At 47.3% G+C, this 14,623-nt stretch overlaps 1 protein-coding gene across 2 annotated transcripts in view; it reads right to left on the bottom strand.

Annotated features, from left to right (window-relative positions):
* Daam2 (dishevelled associated activator of morphogenesis 2) overlaps positions 1-12,625 on the bottom strand; it is a 119,128-nt gene extending 106,503 nt beyond the window's left edge. For both annotated transcript variants that reach the window (XM_028766576.1, XM_028766577.1), the window contains exon 1: positions 12,559-12,625. The gene's annotated coding sequence lies outside the window, so the exon portion shown is untranslated. The remainder of the gene's footprint in view (positions 1-12,558) is intronic.
* Between the last annotated feature and the right edge of the window lie 1,998 nt (positions 12,626-14,623).

The following is a 14,623-nucleotide window of genomic DNA, read 5'->3' as shown; positions in this document are numbered from 1 at the left end:
TATGTTTGCTGCACAGATCTAGTTAAACAGAGAAATAAAAACACCAAGCACCATGCCTGCTGTAGAGTACTGCCTCCTGAGGGCTTCCCAGAACACGAACACGCTCATCTAGGAGGAGCGTGAAGCATCTGCACTGACAGCTTGTACCTGTTTCTTTATCTTTAAGGCAATGGAGGGACTCAAGGGATGGCTCAGAGGCTAGAAGCACTTGCTGGTCTTGCAGAGGACTAGGTTTAGTTCCCAGAAGTCACATTGTCATCTTACAACCGACTGTGAACTCAACTGAAGGGGATCTGACGCCCTCTTTTGCATGCTGAAAGCACTGTGTTCATGTACCCATACCCATAGACAAATACACTAATAAAATAATAAAACAAAATAAAAAAATAAAATAAAATAAAATAGGAAAATACGGAGAACACAAAACGAGCCCATATCTCCCAGTGCGGACTACTCAGCCTCAACGAGACAGCCAAGTCCACTCCCAGGGACACATCAACAAAATCGCTTCTGTGTGTTCACATGATGACAGCTGTGCACACTCAGCAAAGCTAGTCATAGCAGCCTCAAACTTGGAAGCCGTCCACATGCCCAACAAGAAAAGAGTGGATAAACAAAGGGATTCCTACACTCCGAGTGAGAGATTCCACACCAATGAGAACACACCATCTACATTTTGGCAAGCAGAAGAAGCAGTGTCGTGAGTACCTGCCATGTGTGTTTCTAAGAAGCCCGTGACCAAGACACACTATTCCACAGGGCAAGAAGTCAGGATTGTGGAAGGGACAGTGCCTAGAAATGGCATATTCAACGTCTTCTTGGGAAGGGGGCTCTAGAAGATTTTGCTGCTTAATCTGAGCACTGACTACACAGGTTGTTCAATTTCTGAAATTCTACTTAACTACACACTTGTAAACTCTATTTTGTAAATCACACAAAACTTTAGTCAGGAGTCAATGTAAAGTTTCTTTGGTGTGTGTATGTGTGTACATGTGTGTTTGTGTGTGTGTATCTGTATGTGTCTGTGTATCTGTGTGTGTATGTTTGTGTGTATGCTGGTGTGTGTTAAAGTCTAGCTAGATATTAAGGCCTAGATGGAATGTTAAGGTCTAAGTAACTGCTACCTGGCTAGCTGGCAACACTAAGAAAATGTTCTCATACTCTTTCTGCTGTTACTAAGAAACTGTCTCATGCCCAATTTTATTATATATTCTGTTATGTTCTGTGCCCTTAGAAACCATTCATGATAGAAGTCAGTAGAACTGCATTGTATAGCTATCCATAATAAGCTTGAACCAGAACCAACACCGAGCAACACTTCCTGCACCTGTGTGTAAGCTTTTATGGTATAACCTGCCCCTGGGATGGACCCCAACATAAGAGGGAAACGTGCACCAATATAAGAAACTATTTGGAATAAGACTTTCATTTTAAGTAGTAGTTGAGTATTAAGTTCCTAAGACCTCCCTGGGAACTGACATCCTACTTGACAGAAAGAGACACCCTGATTGGCAAGTTAAGATGTTAATGTTAGACAAGTCCCATCCTGGTAGACAGGTTAGAACATGAATATTAGACAAGGCAAATTCCCTGTTACAGTTGGATACCCCGGCCAACGGGAGCAGGATAAGCATACAACAGACATGTTCCTAAGGAAATCCCCTATCCCTAAATCCTGATTGGTGGAATAACTTGACACAGATATTTGTAGATGTCAGGCTTAAAAACCCCTGTGGGACTTTAACTTGGGGTCACAGTTCAGCTCCCATGCCTGAAGTGTGTCCCTGATCAATCGGTCTTGAGGTGTGGCGCTTGGTAGGACATCCCTGTTTGACTGAGCTCCACTTCTGGGTGGTTTGTATGGTGATTCCTGACCCCAACAGTGTGTTCACCCATACCTGCTCATGTAGAGGTCAGAGGTCAACACCAGGACTCTTTCTCTATTGTTTTCCACACTGCTTTTAGATCCAGTGTCTCCCTGAACCTGGAGCTCCCCTATTCCTCTCTGCTATCTAGCCAGCAAGTCGCTGGGACCCTCTGGACTCTGACTCCACCTCACCAGTTCGAGGACTACAGGTGTGTGCCACCACACCCAGCTTTTATGCAGGTGCTGAGTATCCAAACTCAGGTCCTCACAGTTTCACACTGAGCCATCTCCCCAGCCCAAAATGTGAGCATTAAGCTGACTACGTAGCACAGAGACACTTAGGAAAAATCTACGGGATACTTTATTTAATAAATATTTGCTGCGCTCTGTGCTAGACAGCAATATAGAAGACTGCTGAGCACACAGCTAAGGAGACTGAGCTCCTTCTTCATCATCATCTTTACCTTCACCACCATCTTCCTCATCATGACTTTCAATACCAAGGCTTCCTAGTGTTCCTGACTAGATACAAGGTGCGGTTTTTCATTCTTTAAAGGGCAAAAACGTATAAACATTATTTACATAGGAATCCCCCGAGTGAGGAGGTGGAGACCGAGCTGAAGTAACTTGCAGAGGACCACACAACTCAGAGAGCACAAGTTATATCCTCTGAAAACCAGCCTTGCGTCCTTTCTCATAGTGAAGGAGTCCTGTCCGCTCTACCAGCCCCTGATGCCAGGGAGTGGCTATGGAAACCAACATCTTTATCTTCATCCAGTAAGTAGTGAAGAAGCATCAGTTTCGTCTCTGAATACCAGAGCAGTTCCCAGCTCTAGCCCTGTCCAGCTGCAATGTCTCACAGAAGTTGATAAAATACACTGGACAAACTCCAGGGATGTGTGGCTCAGTGAGTAGAGCGCTTGCCTAGCATACAGGAAGCCTGGGGTTCAATCCCCAGGACTGGTGAAAGCCAGTGGTACACACCTGTAATCCCAGAACTTGGGAGGGAGACACAAGAGGATCAAAAACAAAAATTCAAAGGCCAGCCTGTGATACATGAGACCTGTCTCAAAAAAAAAAAATAAAAAATGGGAGTTAAAAGGTTAGTTCTTCTACTGCCAAAGCCTACAGAAACTGAATTCGTTTCCAGTTAACTTTGAAGCTATTTCTGGCTTGGGGAGTATTGACATACCTCCCCTCAGATTCCCCCCCACACACACACACCTGGTGGTCAAGAGGACATCAAGTTGGAGGCTGTAGTACCTCGGTGGAAACAGGGAGTGTCCCTGGGGAAAGTAGTCTGACGGTGGACAGTGGATGGTGAGTCCACGTCCCCAAGCTTGGCATATCAAGCATGCTTCGCACAAGCAAGCTTTGCTTTGGCACGCAGGCTGGAGAATTAGTGTACATAACCCGGCGGGTGGAATGCTCAAAGCACAGACCAAACCAGCAGCCTAGATGCTGGTGACAGAAAAGGGAAAATTTAAGCATCCACAAGGAGTTGGGTCTGACAAAGAGATTCGCACAGGTGTAACATGAAAATTTACATAGCCATGGGTTAGCTACACCCCCCCATCACCTCTTCATCTTGCAAAAGCCCTAAAAAAGGTAGAGACAGGTTCCCAAAAGCCAGTTGATCCAGCCCCATTTCATATGCAGGCAGGACAGTGACCCAGCCGTCTAGCTGGTCATGTTCCTAACTACATGATGAGCTTGGGATGACAGGCAAAGAAATTTGGCATTACCTGTCAAAGCCTTAGCTCTGCCTGCCTTTTTATTTTACACAACCCTGCAGAGAAACATCAGCTTTCCTGTCACTTAGACGGAGCTCAGAACAGAAAACATACTTTTTCATAGTGTCTAGCCACCAATGGGATTGAGGGAAACACGAGTCTTTTCAAAACACGTTCCCGTCTGCTGTTAAAACCTGTGGAGGTTTCTAGGCTCTGCGCTAAGTCATGGCATGCATCACCTTCCCATCAGCTATCCCGACAACTCTCTAAGAAGGGGACGCTGCTATCTCCAACTCACAGATGACATCTGCGGCTGGACCACAGACATCACCAGGTGAGAATTATTACTATTTGGCAATTGTGTGTGTGTGTGTGTGTGTGTGTGTGTGTGTGTGTGCAGGTGAATGAGAGTGCTCTCTTATGTGTGATATCTTGAAACTGCAGGTTGATGTTAGGTGTCCTAAATCACTCTCTGTCCTAAATCCTGTGTCCTAAATCCTGAATCTGGAGCTCACCATTTCAGATAGACTGATTGGCCAGCAAGCTTCAGGGGTCCGCCTGTCTCCACACCCTGAGCGCTGGGCTTCTTGTTTCCCTCTTCGTTGCCTCTACACCTAGATTGTTATATGAGTGCTAGGGGTTGAACTCTGGTACCCACGCTGGCACAGCAAGCACTCTGCTGACTGAGCCATCTCCCCTGCCCCACGGACTTCTCAAAGTTGCTCACATAACAGCATGTGTACAGCGTGGTCCAGCATGAGCGCCATTGCAGTCCCTGGCTTTTTAAAAGGTGGTTCCTTGAGACCCACTTGGAGGTTATCAAAAGATGGAGGTTATCAAAAGAAGTACTTAATCAAGGAATGTTTCTACAGGCATTCCAAAGGAAGTCCATTTGAGCATTAGTATTCAGTCAATACCTGCCACCAGATAGATTTACTAAGAGCTATAAAGCAGGGCTGGAGAGATGGCTCAGAAGTTAAGATCACTGGCTGCTCCTATAGAGGGACCTGGTTTGATTCCCAGCACCCAGTTGGGAGTTCACAACCATCTGTGACCCCAATTCCAGGGGACCCAACATGTTCTTCTGGCCTTTGTGGGCACCAGGCACACACATGGTGCACACACATGCAGGCACCTATTCGCATACAATAAATAAAAAATAAAGATTTGTTAAAACTTTAAAAATTAAAAGAAAATTGATATGGCAGTATTCCCCATTCTCTTGTTTGGTGCTGTGACCGTGGTCCTCTCTGCTGCTACATCAGTCAACACTATTTAAAGCCGACCATGACAAGCCAATGGCCAGTGAGTGATCTTGGCACACAGCCATGGAAAGTCAAATAAGCCAAACTCCTTCTTTTTATGTCTTCTGACAAGCACTCCAGGAGTTGCTTTTCCATTTATCTATCATTCTATCTCCCTGGCTGCCCACTAAGAGAAGTATTTCAGATGGTAGGGGCCACTAAAGGGCAGAGGGACAGGGCGCAAACATCTACATTACACATGTGTTGGGTAGTTGTTGCCCATGTGCTGGGTACTTGTTGCCTGTGTGCTGGGTAGTTGTTGCCCATATGCTGGGTACTTGTTGCCTGTGTGCTGGGTAGTTGTTGCCCATGTGCTGGGTACTTGTTGCCTGTGTACTGGGTAGTTGTTGCCCATGTGCTGGGCACTTGTTGCCTATGTGCTGGGTAGTTGCTGCCCATGTGCTGGGTAGTTGTTCCTACATGGTTGAGGCTGCTTGCTCTGCCACTTGCATCAGCACATGAATGAGGCTCAGTCACTGTCCAAGGGTTAACTCATATATGACTGCCCTGTTGGGGTAAGAGGGGTGAATTCTACAGTCCATCTTTGTTCTTAAGAGCCCTGAATTTATAGAGGGCCTGAAGGTGACCGAAGTGAGATATTAAATGCTATTACTGAGTAGCGTACTGAGCTCCAGGGAGAGACACGGGCTAGTCATCTGAGCCATTCGGAGGAATTTTAAGAGACAGCATGATGTTGGAACAAGCTTTCAAGGATGAGCAGTCAGGAAGACAAAGGCAGGAAATGGTCTCTCAGGTGCGCAGAACTACAAACAAGGGAGTAGAGGCGGGGAAATCCTCTGCCTATGTTCAGAGCTATGAAACCTACATTAACACTTAAGAACTCATAGGCTTTCCTGGTGGACACACCTACTGGCCTCATAGGTATGTCTCACTCACACAATCCAGGCCTGACCTCCCTGGCTGTCCTGCAGGGCTACCCATATCTCAGGAACCTCGTGGCAGCCTCCCTGATGCCAGACAGCCTCCCGGGACTTCTTTTCTGGCACCTGCTTTGTTCTATCTGATGAAGATGGGTTCAGAGTTTGACTTAACATTCTCTTGACTTGGCTGATTGCTAGTGACGACAGCAATCAAAGCTCCAAGCTAAGTGCTGACAACGTTTATTAACCTTTGAGGGAGGTATTGACTCACACAAACACCCATTTCTCAGATGGGAGACGAACAATACAATAAGCAGGCAAGATAATCTTACAAGACGCAAGTGGGGGAGTGGGAAACTATGCCTGAGTTTTATGGACTCTTAAAACCCCTATTGTTTTCTCCTCTTCTTGGTGTGTTATCCACAGGTATTTGTGTGCATGTTCACACATGTGTGAGTGTGTGTGTGTATAGGTGGAGCTAGCTGTCAACCTGGGGTGTCATTCCTCAGGTACTGTCCATTTTGTTTTAGAGACAGGGTCTCTCAATGGCCTGGAGCACATGGCTTAGGCTAGGATGCATGGTGGGCTATCTCCCAGCTCAGGCTTGTGGGGGAGGTAGCAGCCAACCTTCTATTTTTTCCAATAGAGTCACATAGAAGGGGCCAACGTCTACCTGTTGTGGGCAGCACAGATCTGTATCCTACTTGTGCATAAAGAAAAGTCCCTATCTCCAGGCAGATACCTCACCTTTGAGGATTCATGGACCAATGACCAACATGAGGACTTTCTGAACTTACAACTGGAGACAAGAGAGACAGGAGCATTTTGTTCGGCACCAAGTGCTTTTCGAGAGCCTCCTTCCTATGGAGTTTTTCCTTCGTCTCCAGCACAACCCTGAGACGCAAGCATGTTTATTTTTCTCATTAACAGTCTAAGAAGATGAAGAAAGGCTGAACAGCTTGAGGTCTGGTGGTGACAGAACTCAAATTTCAAAACACTTGATTTCAAAGCTTACTCCATAGATCCTAACCCATTCACCCTTCCTTTCTTCCTTTCTTCCTTTTTCCTTCCTCCCTCCCTCCCTCCCTTTTTTCTTTCTTTCTTTCTTTCTTTCTTTCTTTCTTTCTTTCTTTCTTTTCTTCTTTCCCTCTTTCCTCTTTCTTCCTTCCTTTCATCCTCTCCCTTCCTTCCTTCCTTCCTTCCTTCCTTCCTTCCTTCCTTCCTTCCTGTCTCTCTGTCTCTCTCTTTCTTTCTTTCTTTCTTTCTTTCTTTCTTTCTTTCTTTCTTTCTTATGATTACCTATAGGTATCTTCATGCAGCATGAGGCTAAAAACATTTATAACTACCTGGTGTGTGTGTGTGTGTATAAATGTGTATGCACATGTGTGTGTATGTGTGCTTTCATGTGTTCATATGTATATATACATGTGGAAGCCAGAAGTCAAGTTTATACATCCTGCCTCAAGTGCATGCTTACCTTGATGTAGCTGTGTGCTATGTTTTGTTTTTGTTTTTATTTTATCTTTTTGAGACAGAGTCTCTCATTGACCTGAAGATCCCTGACTCTGCAGGGCTTGCTAGACAGCGAGCCTCAGGGATCCACCTGCCTCCATCTCCCAAGTTCTGCACTAAGTCTCCGGTTTGTTTGTTTGTTTGTTTGTTTGTTTTTCTGCATGTTTGCTTTCTTACTGAGGGCTCTGTGGGCTTGATCTCAGGTCCTCTCACTTGTAAGGAGGGTGCTTTACCAACTGAGCCACATGGCTCTAGTGCCACCTGGCTCAAGTCCTTCCTCTTACACACTAATAAGGTAAGTGTAGTGTAGTAGTCCAGGGACGATCACTGCCATGAAGAATAAGGATTCTAGAATTAGAGAAGAATAAAGTACCATTCCTGATCCCAGCACTTGTTTACCATAAGATGCTACAAATTACTTCCCGTCTTCCATTCTCAGTCTTCCTGTCTCAAAAATGCACATGATGGTGAAAACTGCCCCTCCCCCTGACAGGTAGCCCCTGGTCCAAGCTATGACTCTGATGACAAAGACACTGCTGAGATAATTAGTGTCAAAATATCAATCCAATATCATCAGACAGAATGGAGGATGTGATGGGAGAAGGATCATAAACAGATGGGCACAGGGGTGCTCTGATAGAACGTTGCTTATAAAATAGAGCGTAAAAGCAGGATCCACAGTTGCTTCATTCATTCATTCATTCATTCATTCATTCATTCATTTGGCCAATGTTTGGACAATGTTTACTGTCTTCCTTTTCAGAGAACCTAGGATGCAAGTCACAGCCCCTTTAAGTGACCAGTGTCTAATAAGCCTGGGGAAGCATTAGGGAAATGATACACTCATTCAAAGTGCACAGTCTGAAGGCCTCAGAAAGAAATGAAAACAAACAAACCAAAAAAATGTGAGGAGAGATTTGGAAGCAACCAATGCAGCCAAAAAAAGAAGGAATTCACTGACCCCCAATCTGGGCCATCTCAAGAGAAGTTGGCCACTGACTGAGTCTCTTAAAAAGCTTAAAGATCATCCCAGGCCATGGTTAAAGAGAAAGCTCCAGCAAAACAAAAACAAATGTGATCTTCAAAGCCTTAAATGTCAACTTGAAGGATGGCTTAGAAGCTCTGGGATGAACCGAGAGGCCCTGCAGCTGCTCCCTCAGTATCAGATGCCCCTTCAGACTTCTTCAGCCTTCAGGGTTGTCACTCCCTTCGATAATGTGTCACCCCCTCCCACACTCACTGAAGCCCACGTTCCCTCTTTGGAGCTCTGCACACAGAAACGCTGCCTAACTAACCTTTGCCTAAGGTTTGCCATACAAGATTGCCTGACCTCCTCTACCTGTTATCCTCCCCTTCCTTTCCCAAACACACACATACACACACAGCACTCATCATACCCCAACACAGTACACATACACACTACACACCTACACACACAGCACACATCTCACCACACCACACCATACCACACAGACATATATATAAACCACACCATACACACACACACCATACCATACACACAAACACACCGCAGAGAGGCATGCACATAACGCACCGCATACCACATACACACACATACACACACAAACACACACAGCACACAAAGCACAGCATACACAGCATATGCAGCACACACATATATACACATACACAGACACCACATGCATAATATCATATACTACAAATACATACCACATGCACAAGCACACCATACACACACAGACACATCCCACAGATACATACACAGACACCACAACACATATACAAACATGCAAACCACAAACCAGACCACACACACACACATCATACACACAAACCACACACACCCCCACACACCACATATACACATACATCAAACCACATATACACACACAAACCACAAACCATCTCCCCCCCACACATACACACACAAACCATCTCCCACACACACATACACAAACCACTCATACCACACACACACAGCCCACTCATTTAATTTCTTCCTCTCTAACAGTTCACTCACAGAGAGATTTCCACATTGCTTCAGCCACCAGGATATCAGTCTTGGGCACACTCGTGAGCAATTCTCACTAGTTAGCTTTTCTACAGGAAGCAGGAATAACCTGAGGCAAGGGTACTCCAGCCATTGGTCTGGCATCATGGGAACTATAAGATCACAATGAGGTGAGATGCCTCTTCCCAAATCATTCAAGCTCCTGAAGACTGAAACACTGAATATTGAAAAATACAATATCCTTTTATTAAGAGTCTGTATTATCCCTGGATCTGTTCTTAGTCTTGTATTATAAATGTCAATTCTGTACTAATCATGGTACCTATATTTGTCCCCAAGATGAGGAAGTGAAAGTCTGGAAGACTGGCTCTCCCAGGTTACTCATTTGCACACAAGTCTCTGTCCATGCTGACAGCAGGTTGCTTGAGAGTCAGCACTCTTTCCACAGTGCAGGCTGCCTCTGGGACCCATAGCTGGGTGCTGGAACCCTCAACACACTCCCCAGCTGTCACCATCTAAATAGTCATTGGCACCCCATGTTGTTCTTTCTGCCAGGGGTGTGTTTGCCCCTGTAAGTCTTCAGGCATGGCTGGGATGCGTCTTCGCTAAGCAATGAATTGAGTGGATTGCAGAGAGGGCAGAAGGCAGAGAAAGCAGCCTAGTGTCAGTGGTATGGAAATTCATCTCCAGTCTCAGGTTGGTGAAGGGTCTCTGAGAGCTGGAGGGTAAGGTGGAGATTCCACAAATGGGTCTGGAAAACCTTAGGTACCGAACAATGCTAACGGCATCCCCCTGGTTGTGAGCTCCCTGAGGAGTCACACACGGGGGCAAGGACATTTGGGTGAGAGTTCTCCGGTGGATTCCCTCTGCTGTTGAATATTAATAGCACATTAATTCTTCCTTCTACTTTAAGTGATGGGACTGAGGGAACTCAATACATCTATTGGCCACAGGAAAATCAGAAGAGAAGGCTCCAAGTCTTTCTCCTCTCCATCCTCTCCTCCTTAATAATCAGATTTCTCTTTATTCTTGTCTCTGAATCCAAGACTGATGGATTGAATGATGGGGACCATTTCTTGTAATGAGTCAAAAGAACCTGGAGCTCAGGGTATGGGAAACAAGACCAGGGAGAGAAAGTAAGTTCCCGGAGAAGCCCTCTACCTCCCACAGGCTCTCCAGAGGAAAAGCACCCAGACTCTGGCTTGCTGTGCTGAGAGCCCTGCTCCAGCCTCCACCTTCCCCAGCCCTAAGCCAGAGAGAGGGTTGTCTCTTCTTCTTCTGTCCTGATGGGGGCACAAGTATTCCCCGAGTCTTCCAGCATCTGGAGAAGTTTTGAAAACCTGACTAAAGTCAGGCTAGAGCGTGCACAACTCCTCAGAGGTGACCCAGACAATAATAGCGCTCTTGTGTGGTTTTTTTGTGTTGTTTTGTTGTTGTTTTAAAAGAAAAAGATGGGGGTAGGATGAAGCTCACAGTGTGGATGGAGAAATCGGAGAAATGCTTCCATGCCCAAGGCAAGAACTGACACCACAGTCATGTCTGCGTAAACACGGGCCCCATGTGAATTCACAGAGACCCAGCCACCACTTACACACTCTTCTTCCCTGTGCTCACTCCTCCCCCCTACCAAGCACACACTTCATGGCATTGCTGCCTGCTCAGTCTTTTCCGGTACTTCCCAGGGGGTCAATTTGTATAATTTTTAAAATCCTCCCCAAATCTCAACTTCCTGTGGTTCTGTTTTCATTTCCAGATTTCCTTCCCATGGTCTGTTCATTCTCTCTCTCTCTCTCTCTCTCTCTCTCTCTCTCTCTCTCTCTCTCTCTCTCTCTCTCTCCCACCATAGGGTGAGTTCAGGCTCCTTCCCTCTCACCCAAACGTTGTTGTTAGTTGGCTCTGCTGCAAGATGTAAAACCAGAGACTCCAGAGACAGCATGGCTGCCAATCCAGGCTCTCTCACTGTCACTTGTTTGTCATCCCAGCTACAGACACACAAGCAGAATTCTGTGCATTCTCTGGTTGATAGACCCCTGTGGCCGCCCCCCCCCCCCCAAAAAAAAAACAACACCATTTCCACCCTCTTCTGAGAAACAGACGCCACACTCAGAAGGACAACACAAAACTGGAAAAGCTCTTGAGAGTCGGAGTGACTTATGTGCCCCTGTGGACTTCCAGAAAAACCCCCAGGGACTCTGCCCCCACCCATCCTCCCATGAACTGGCTACACACTCTCCAAGACTGAAGGGAAGCAGCCAAGGCAGAGAGAGAAGAGTTAAACCAAGCCCAGACTTCAGCAATCTGTGTTCAATTTTGATAAAAATCTCTCTTGCTCTCCCCCACTGCCCCCTCCCTCTGCCCACAGCTCAAACAAATCTCTTTATGTTACCAGTATACATTTTGTTTGGGACACTGCAGTCCGTGTCCCTCCCAGAGAACCTGAAGCTAGCCCACTATGGGCACATGGGGCAGAAACATCCACCCCCGCTCCTGACGCAGAGCAGGACACAGGACTACATCAGCCAGCCGCACCATCATGCTCTCCTCCTCCTCTTCTCCCTCCTCCATCATGTTCCTCCTGCCCTCCCTTCTCCTCCTCCTCCTCCTTCTCTCCCACCCTGTTACCTGTGGTCACGCTAGATCCTTTCTGGGCTAAGTTAGAATCCCACCGCATCGAAGGTTAGACTCCAGCATAGCAAGAGTCTGGGCTGTCCCACAGGTGCCAAGGGCCACAGCTTGGAGGAATCCCTCTCCCTGATCTCCCTGATGCTTCTTGGCTGCTCAAGGTCCCTCTGACTGAAGAACAAGAGACACTCCACTGGGCTGCCCATCCTCCTTGTCAAGGCCCTGCCCGCAAGTAGGAGCTGGAGGCTTGGAAAGACTTCAGTCTACCTAAGAGAATGTGCACACCGAAATGGGCAAAGTAGCCACCAAAGTTGTCAGCATCCGGGAGCAGAGCACTATCAATGTCGGTACCCTCAAGCCTTCAGGAGTCTGATTGCAAAGCCGCTAAAAAGTTTTCCAAAGTTTTCCAAAGCCGTGTACAGTGCGTGGCCTGATGCACACACTCCTCTCTCCACCCCCCTGCGCACACACACACTGCCTCCCGTCAGCCCACTCCAGGATCAGAGTCTCTGCAAACATTTTCCAGAACAAAACAGGCAGCTGCTGGAGGGGCTGCCTCTCAGACGCCAACGCAATAGCGAAAAGTGAAGCGACAGGAAAGTGTGCTGATGCCGCCCCGCGCCTAAGTCTCCAGTGCTGCACCTACCCTGAGGCCCGCATGGTGCGGTGAGGCTGCTGCTGCCCCGGCTTCCCGCAGGCACCGCGCTCCGCTTGCTCAGCTCAGTCCTTGGCTGCCCCGGACTCCGGGAGAAAGCAGGCTGCTCCCTCCCGGTCGGCCTCGCGCCCGCTGCCCGCCCCGCTCTGACGTCAGGCGTCTTGGAGCTAGGGATATTTATGGCTAGGAGAGACTCTGGCTTTTTCCCCTAGGTGCTGATCTGATGGCAGCAACTTGGGAGTTGATTCGCAGTTTTCTCATTGGGAAATGGGGGGGGGGGGGGGTGTCAGCCGCTGGCACACAGCAGGATGAGGGTCGCTGTTTCTCACTTCGGCATCCAGCCTTTCTTGGGAGCTGCCTCTTTTTGGGAGAATATCAGGGTCAAAGAGGCAAAAGTGGCCACCTGAGCAGGAGACTCCCCCTTCTCTGGCCAACTAGCACCGGGAGCCACCCATCTGGCTGGAAAGCAGGGTGCCTTCCCTGGGCAGTGAGTGCCTGGAAGGTGCTGGCAAGAGAAATAGGCCAGCAGCACAGAGCAGGCACTAATTAGAAGGCGTGCGCCACGCCCTAACAACTTTTCCATTTCTTCTTTGGGAGTGCATAGGGTTTTTTTTTTTTAACTTATTTTTATTAGATTATGTTCCACACTCCTTGCCTCTTTGTATGCCTTTTCCAACTCAGAGCTGGCCAGTTCATCCTACCCCATTGCTTATGCACATAGTTCAAGCCCTGTTACAGTAGCGTTATCCATCCTCTGAAAACTTGCATTTAGTGTTTTAAAATGTGGGAATGTGGAGCCTTCTCCTTGACCAGACTGGAAACGGTGTCAGTTAAGAGCAACTGTCTCTATAACCCACAATACCTTGTGTGCCTATTTATTGGATACATCGCCCACACCCAGGTGTCCCCCTTTCCAACAATTTATTGTCAATATTAGCAGCAACATAGTAAGCTGTAAGTAAAAGCAATCTATTGTTATTGTTACTATTGTTAAGACATGGGTAGCAGAAGATTATTTAGCTGTAAGAGATTTATGGCTGACTCATTTACTGACGACCCCACAGTGAACCATCTTTTTTCGGGATTACCCCACAAGCAAACTTTACTGTGCCATCATAAGGAAACATGGAGTGGATGGAGCAAAACAAGGAAGGAGACCAAAGGAAAGGGAACGGTTTCGTTAGCACCGGCCACCTGGTTGGGAGCATGTGTCTGCAAGACACAAACCACTGAGAGACGTCTCTCCAGACCAAATGAGAAAGGGGATGAATTGAAAGATGAGGGCATCTGAGACTGACTGGCAAGGTGTTTCAACTGCTCCAGGCACCAGTGGACAAGCCTGAAGACCTCAGCTGATTCCCAGGACCTACATGGTGGAGAGAGAAAAGTAACTACTGCTTGTTGTCTTCTGACCTCTGCAGGCATGCGATGGTACAATCTGCAAGTTCATAAACACACACACACACACACACACACACACACACACAGAGAGAGAGAGAGAGAGAGAGAGAGAGAGAGAGAGAGAGAGAGAGCTTTGTGAATCAATCCCTCCTGTGTTTACCTCTGTCTTGCTCCCTCTCCCTCCTCTCCTTCTCTCCCCTTCTCTGACTTCCTCTCTTTCCCCCTCTATACCTTTCTCTTTCTCCCTGCTCCCCCTACCCCGTCCTCCTATCTCTCTCCTGCCCTTCTTTCCTATCTCCCTTCCCATCTCTTCCCTGCATTGTCTCTCCTCACCCTCTGATCCAGTCTGTTTCTGTGGAAGTTCACAACCTGTGGTGAAGGGAGCCGGGAGAAGAGAGTTCCTCATGTTCCTCGGTCCATTCCAAAGCGTTGCTGTGAAAGTCAAACGACTCCGAACAGATAAGAAATCTCCACCTCAGCTGGCTGTGAAAGTACACACCTGAGATTCCAACTCCTCTAGAGGCTCAGGCAGGAGAGTCTAGCCTGGACTAGTGACTTTCTGTCTGTGGTGGGGAAACAAAGAGGATAACAGGGAGAGATGGGAGAATGGGGAGGAGAAGGGGAGAGGGAAAGAGTCTTCTATCTCACAAAGTTC

The sequence above is a fragment of the Grammomys surdaster genome, unplaced genomic scaffold (assembly GCF_004785775.1).
Source record: "Grammomys surdaster isolate TR1022 unplaced genomic scaffold, NIH_TR_1.0 169, whole genome shotgun sequence".
Taxonomy (NCBI): Eukaryota; Metazoa; Chordata; class Mammalia; order Rodentia; family Muridae; genus Grammomys; species Grammomys surdaster.
Note: the sequence above shows the minus strand (reverse complement) of the source record. Positions and strands in the feature narration are given on the sequence as shown.